The sequence below is a fragment of the Tursiops truncatus genome, chromosome 1 (genome assembly GCF_011762595.2).
Source record: "Tursiops truncatus isolate mTurTru1 chromosome 1, mTurTru1.mat.Y, whole genome shotgun sequence".
Classification (NCBI taxonomy): domain Eukaryota; kingdom Metazoa; phylum Chordata; class Mammalia; order Artiodactyla; family Delphinidae; genus Tursiops; species Tursiops truncatus.
In genome coordinates, this window is record NC_047034.1 from 32,043,645 (window position 1) to 32,050,828 (window position 7,184).

A 7,184-nucleotide genomic window follows, 5' to 3' on the forward strand; every position below is an offset into this window, starting at 1 on the left:
CTTTATTTTAAAGTCTATTTTACCTGATATGAGTATTGCTACTCCAGCTTTCTTTTGATTTCCATTTATATGGAATATCTTTTTCCATCCCTTCACTTTCAGTCTGTATGTGTCCCTAGGTCTGAAGTTGGTCTCTTGTAGACAGCATATAGATGGGTCTTATTTTTGTATCCATTCAGCAAGCCTGTCTCTTGGTTGGAGCATTTAATCTATTTACGTTTAAGGTAATTATCGATATGTATGTTCCTATGACCATTTTCTTAATTGTTTTGGGTTTGTTTTTTCAGGTCCTTTTCTTCTCTTGTGTTTCCCTCTTAGAGAAGTTCCTTTAGCATTTGTTGTAGAGCTGTTCTGGTTGTGCTGAATTCTGTTAGCTTTTGCTTGTCTGTAAAGCTTTTGATTTCTCCATTGAATCATTGCTGGGTAGAGTAAGCTTGGTTGAAGGTTTTTCCCTGTCATCACTTTAAGTATATCATGCCACTCCCTTCTCGCTTGTAGAGTTTCTACTGAGAAATCACCTTAACCTTATGGGAGTTCCCTTTTATGTTATTTGTCATTTTTACCTTGCTACTTTCAATAATTTTTCTTTGTCTTTAATTTTTGCCAATTCATTTACTGTGTCTCCGAGTGTCTCTTCTTCTGTTTATCCTGTGTGGGACTTGCTGCACTTCCTGGACTTGGGTGCCTATTTCCTTTCTCATGTTATGGAAGTTTTCAAGTATAATCTCTTCAAATATTTTCTCTGGTCCTTTCTCTCTCTCTTCTCCTTCTGGGACCCCTATAATGCGAATGCTGCTGCATTTAATGTTGTCCCAGAGGTCTCTTAGGCTGTCTTCATTTCTTTTCATTCTTTTTTCTTTATTCTGTTCTGCAGCAGTGAATTCCACCATTCTGTCTTTCTGTTCTTCTGCCTCAGTTATTCTGCTATTGATTCCTTCTAGTGTAATTTTCATTTCAGTTATTGTATTGTTCATCTCTTTTTGTTCTTTCATTCTTCTAGGTCTTTGTTAAACATTTCTTGCATCTTCTCGATCTTTGCCTCCATTCTTCTTCCAAGGTCCTGGATCATCTTCACTATCATTATTCTGAATTCTTTTTCTGGAAGGTTGTGTATCTCCACTTCATTTAGTTGTTTTTCTGGGGTTTTATCTTGTTCTGTCATCTGGTACATAGCTCTCTGCCTTTTCATCTTGTTTATCTTTCTGTGAATGTGGTTTTTGTTCCACAAGCTACAGGATTGTAGTTCTTGCTTCTGCTGTCTGCCCTCTGGTGGATGAGGCTCGGGTCGTAGTTACTCTTGCTTCTGGTGTCTGACCCCAGTGGGTGTGGTTTGTCCAGTCGCTTGTGTAAGCTTCCTGGTGGGTGGGACTGGTGCCTGTCTTCTGGTGGGTGGAGTTGGAGCTTGTCCCTCCGATGGGCAGGCCCACATCAGGTGGTATGTTTTGGGGTGTCTGTGGGCTTTGTGTGCCTTTAGGCAGCCTGTCTGCTGTTGGGTGGTTTGTGTTCCTGTCTTGCTTGTTGTTTGGTGTAAGCGTTCAGCACAGGTGCCTGCAGGCAGTTGGGTGGAGCCAGGTCTCGGAGTTGAGATGGAGACCTCTGGGGTTCCCTGGGGCTGGGAATTCTCTGGATTTCCAGTTTCCTGGACTTGGCACTCCAACCCAAGGCTCAGGACTGACCCCCGGCCTGGGAACCAAAACCCTGCAAGCCACACATCTTGGTTAAAAAGGGGAAAAAAATAAAAGAAAAAAGAAGAGAAAAAGGTCAGGATGAAAACAAACAGACAAACAAAACCCAAGACAAATAGCAAAGCAAAACAAGCAAACAGCATCAACAATAATTAAAAACAAACTAACAAAACCCCAGATAAATGGTAAAAGCAAAACTGAACAAAAACAAAAAAAAACACACACATACAAAAAAGAAATATAAACAAAAACAGAGAAAACAAAAAACAAGAGAACAACCAGACAAACAAAAGGACCCCCAAATGAAATCAATTAAAAACAAAACATAAAAACAAAGAAAAGCAGAATGCAAACTGAAGGTAAAAGGAAAGAAAACAAAACTCTCAAAAATGATTAAAAAAGATAACACATAGAAGACGGGGAAAAAAGATAAAAACAAAATAGAACAAAGGAAAGAAAAAAACAAGGAAAAAACACAGAACAAAAAGTTAACATAGAAATAGAAATATAAAAAAATTTAAAAACTAAATAAAAACAAATAATAATTAAAAAAACAACAGCAGAACAGAACAAAGCATAAAAAAATAGTAAAAATTACATTTTTCTGGTGTTGCAGCTGTCCTTGACCCAACTGTGAGTCACTGCTAACTTCCACCTCCCCAGGAGGCCCTCAAAAACCTCTAGGTAGGTCTCTAGTCCCTCTGTGGGCACTATGGGTGCGTCTCAGACTCTGACGTGGCCCAACTTTCATGGGTACTAATCCCCAAAGTCCACAGCTGCTAGAGCTAGACCACTTTCAGTTGTGGGAACACTCATTGTCCATTCAGATATTCCATAGATGCAGGGTTTACCAAGCTGATTGTGGGGTTTTAAACTGCAGTTTGTGCAGTGTCACAGAAAGATTTTCATTCCTCTTCATTAGTTGCCCTGCCCCTGGGACTCAGCTGTGGTTTTAGCTCCACCTCTGCATGTGGGCCATACACAGGAGTCTGCTCCCAAGGCTGCCTGGAACACTCTGGTCTGCCCCGGTGAGGACAGGGCATGGAGATTGCATGACTGCCTGTGTCATAGGGTTCCTGGTGGCAGCAGGTATGCAGGAAAGCTGGCGGCCATGGATGTGAGAGATCCGGCCCTAGTGGAAGACTTTCCTATCACCTGGCAGCCAGCACGAGAAGGTCATCCCTGGTGGGGGCTTTTCCTAGTGCCTGGCAGCAAGTGAAAGAAGGCCAGCCCTAGTGGGAGCATTTCCTAGTGCCTGGTGGGGCAGGGGACTGACATGTGGGGAGAGAGAGGCTGCAATGGCAGCTCCACCCCCTGTGCATCACTCAACAGTGGTGCCTTGCTTCTATGGCAGTCTGGGTTTCTTCCACAAGCATTTCCAGTTGTAGATTTCCTCCCTCCCGTCCCCTCAGGCTGTCTCCTCACAGCCAACAGCTTTTCTCCCCTTGGGTTTTCTCTCTAGTCCCCATGTTCAAGCTCTCAGCCCCAGTGTGCACTGGTGGACACATGTCCCAGTCTGGGGCATGCAAGGCTGTGTCACAGACTGTCTGTGTAGGTCTCACTCTGTCCTGCCTGCCAGAGACTGTCCATTTCACCCTCCTCTGACAGCGACAGATATTCCCCTTCTGTCCCAACTGATTTCCCCATTGGTGAGGAGGTTTCCCTGAATTAGGGAACCTCTTCTCTGCCTCAGTTCCCCCCCAGGGGTACAAATCCCATCCCATTTCCTCTCCTCTTCTTTTTCCCTTCTTTCTTTTGTCCTACCCAGTTATGCGGGGATCTTTCTTGTCCTTTCCAGTGTCCAAGGTCTTCTGCTAGTGTTCAGCCGGTGTTCTGTGAGAATTGTTCCATCTGCAGATGTATTCTTGATGCATTTTTGGAGAGAGATGAACTCCACATTCTCCTACTCCTCCACCATCTTGGTGAAATCCAGCATAGTACTTTAGTGATTGATCTTCTCACTAAGGAAACCTAAAAATGCTGGACAAAATAATTAAAACCTATTTTTAAATGCATCAATAGACTGGGAAAAAATTACAGGTAAATTCAGAAGCCTTAACATCACATAAAAACAGAAATATAAGCCTGTACTAATTTCAGCATTTATAATGAGTTTCAATTTTCACAAATCTTGCAAGGCATGGAGGACTTGTCAAATGTAAAAAGTCTAACAGGAGTCCACACTCCCAGTATAATCCCATAAACCTGGAACCCAAAGGCTACAATTCATCATAAGGATGAATTAAAAATAAGTCTGTGCTCTACCAACCTGCCTTAAACCTGGCACTGAATAGAAGGGAGAAAAACATCTCTCTTGAGAATTAGTAACTACCAGCTAGCCCTTGTGCAGATTTGCTGCACAAAATTCACACTATCTTGATGGTTCAAAAAACCTACATCCAAATATTTATTTTTTGTGTGATCCTGAGCTGTCAGTGTCCTGAGGTGCCTGGCAGTAGCAAATGGAAAACAGTCCCAAAGGAAAACATTTCAATCTAGGCATCAGAGAATTCCCACAGATATAGGTTTAAGAAACATGAGCTTACCTAAAAAAAATCACAAAACACAAGGAAACAAGACACCATGAGTGAGGTCCCATAAGGGAAAAAGTAGAGGACATATAGTCGTTCACAAGCTGGGGCAATTTTGCCCTCCAGGAGACATTTTTGGTTGTCGCAATTGGGAGGGGAATGTGTGTGCTCTTGGCATCTAGTATGTAGAGGTCAGGGATGCTGTCAAACATCCTCTAATATGCAGGACATCCTCTTACAATAAAGACTTATCTGGCTCAAGATGTCAATAGTGCTAACGCTGAGAAACCCTGAGATATCAGAATCATGCCTGCAAAGCTTCTATTTTGGAATCATCTGAAAAAAACATACATAATAAGTATAAACTTAAGGAAAATGAAAGGAGAAATTTAAAATATGCATAAAGAGCAAGGGAATATATTATCAAGCAGATTTGAAGAATGCAATAAAATTTCTAAAAATGAATTAAGTAAAACAATTGAAATAAAAATTTCAGTGGAACAAACATTTTGAAAAATAGCTTGGAATTATCTAGTAAAATTAAAGGTATACATAACCTGTGACCCAAAAATTCCACTCCTAATACATAGCCTTAAGAAATTTATGCACATATGTTTCAATATACATATACAATGATGTTCATAGCAGCATTGTTGAAAATAGTCTCCACAAAAAGGGGAAAGAACTAATCCAAATATTCTTCAAAAATAGAATAAAAAATTGTAATATTCTCATGAACTATACTACTTCCCAGCAGGGAAAATTAGTGAACCACGGGTACAAACATGGATTAATTTTTAAATATTATGTTGAATAAAAGATGCAAGACCCATAATACAGAGTGTTACATTAAAACAAACAAAAATTGATATATAGCTGGTAAACTATAAAGAAAAGCAAAGAAATGATTACACTAAAGTCACAATGATGATTATCTCTGGTGGAAGCAGTGGTGGTTGGGGATCAGAAACAGAGACACAAGGGACTTCTGGACTACTGATAATGTTCCATTTATAGGGTGATTATTTGGTATTTGTTTCATAATTAATTGTTAAGCTATACATTTATATTTTTGCACTTTTCTGAATTGTGTTACATATTCTCAATGTAAAAAAAAAGTTTAAAAAATGAAGTGGACAGGTTTAACAGCAGCTTAGAAAAAGCTGAAGTGAGAATTACTGTATTGGAAGACAGATCTAAAGAAATTGTCCAGAATGCAGTTCAGAGAGATAAAGAGATAAAAAGTAGGCAAGAAAGATTGCATTGGAATTCTAAAAGACATGAGACAAAAAAGGAGCAGTATTTGAAGGGGTTGATGGCTAAAAATTTCTCAGAACTGAAGAATAGATAACTGACAAAATTGGGAAGCCCAAGTAATCACAAGCAGTTTAAATAAAAAGTAATCCACACCTATAACACATCATAGTGAAACTTTCAGAATGTCTAAAATTTTTTTAAGAAGTCCACATATGGGAATGCTCATAGCTCTTGGTACGTGGCCCAGCTTCTGTCAAAATGTCTACTGCTTATGAAATTTTGTACAAGCCTAACCTGAAGGGTGATTACATTACACCCTCAAGTACATACAGGTCAGTCAAAGCGTACAACTCTGATGCTGAGTAGAATGCTTTGAACATTGAAACAGCCATCAGGACCAAAGGTATAGATGAAGTTACCATCATCAACATCTTGACCAAATGCAGCAATGAACAGAGACAGGATATTGCCTACCAGAGAAAGACCAAAAAGGAACTTGCATCAACACTGAAGTCAGCCTTGTCCAGCCACCTGAAGATGGTGATTTGAGGCCCATTGAAAACACATGCTCAGTATTATGCTTCTGAACTGAAAGCCTCCATGTAGGGGCTGGGGTTTGATAAGGACTGCCTCATTGAGACCATTTGCTCAAGGACCAACCAGGGGCTACAGGAAATTAACAGTCTACAAGGAAGTGTATAAGATTGATCTGGAGAAGGACATTGTTTCTGACATATCTGGTGACTTCTGCAAGCGGACGGTTGCCCCTGCAAAGGGTAGAAGAGGAGAGGATGGCTCTGTCATTGATTTTGTATTGATTGACCAAGATGCCTTGGATCTCTACTGTACTAAAGAGAAGAGGGGAGGAACTGAGGTTCTCAAATGGATCAGCATCATGATCAAGTGTCACCTCCAGAAAGTATTTGAAAGGTACAAGAATTATGGACCTTATAACATGTTAAAGAGCATCAAGAAAGAGGTCAAAGGAGACCAGGAAAATGCTTTCCTGAACCTGGCCTAGTGTATTCATAATAAGCCCCTGCATTTTGCTCCATGAAAGGCAAGGGGACTCATTATAAGGTGTTGATTAGAATCATGGTCTCCAAATTGCTGTACTACTACATCCAGCAAGACACCAAGAGTGACTACCAGAAAGTGCTCTGTACCTGTGTGGTGGGGATGACTGAAGCCTGAGACTGTCTGAATGTCCAGAAGTAGTGCTTCTATGCTTCTAGCTAACAGTTCTAGAAAATCAGCTTGCTACTAACAGCCCCCTTGTGCCCATTCCCTGCGAGGATGATGTTAGTATTGCTCCCCTTGGCCCCAACCTTATTTTAGTTGCCTAAGCATTGCCTGCCTTTCCTGTCTAGTCTCTCTTTCAGCCAAAGAAATGAATATTCCAAGGAGTTGGAAGTGCAATCTATGATGTGAAACACTTTGCCTGTTGTGTACCTTGTCATAAATAGATGATAAACTAAATTTTTATTTTAAAAATTAAGAGAAAAGATATTAAAAGCAGTCAGAGAGAAAAGATATATAACCTTCAAGTAAATGACAATTACATTAACTCCTTTTTTCATCAATAGTGAAAGCTAGAGAACAGTACAACAATATTCCTAATGTGCTAAAGAAAAAATAACTCTATTCCTAGAATTATTAAACTTAGTGAAAATAACATCCGTGAAAGAAAGAGATCTAAAAACATTAAATA

At 40.0% G+C, this 7,184-nt stretch overlaps 1 pseudogene; it reads left to right on the plus strand.

Moving 5' to 3' along the window:
• Positions 1–5,731: 5,731 nt before the first annotated feature.
• On the plus strand, positions 5,732–6,660 carry LOC101327143 (annexin A2-like; annotated as a pseudogene).
• Positions 6,661–7,184: the final 524 nt, after the last annotated feature.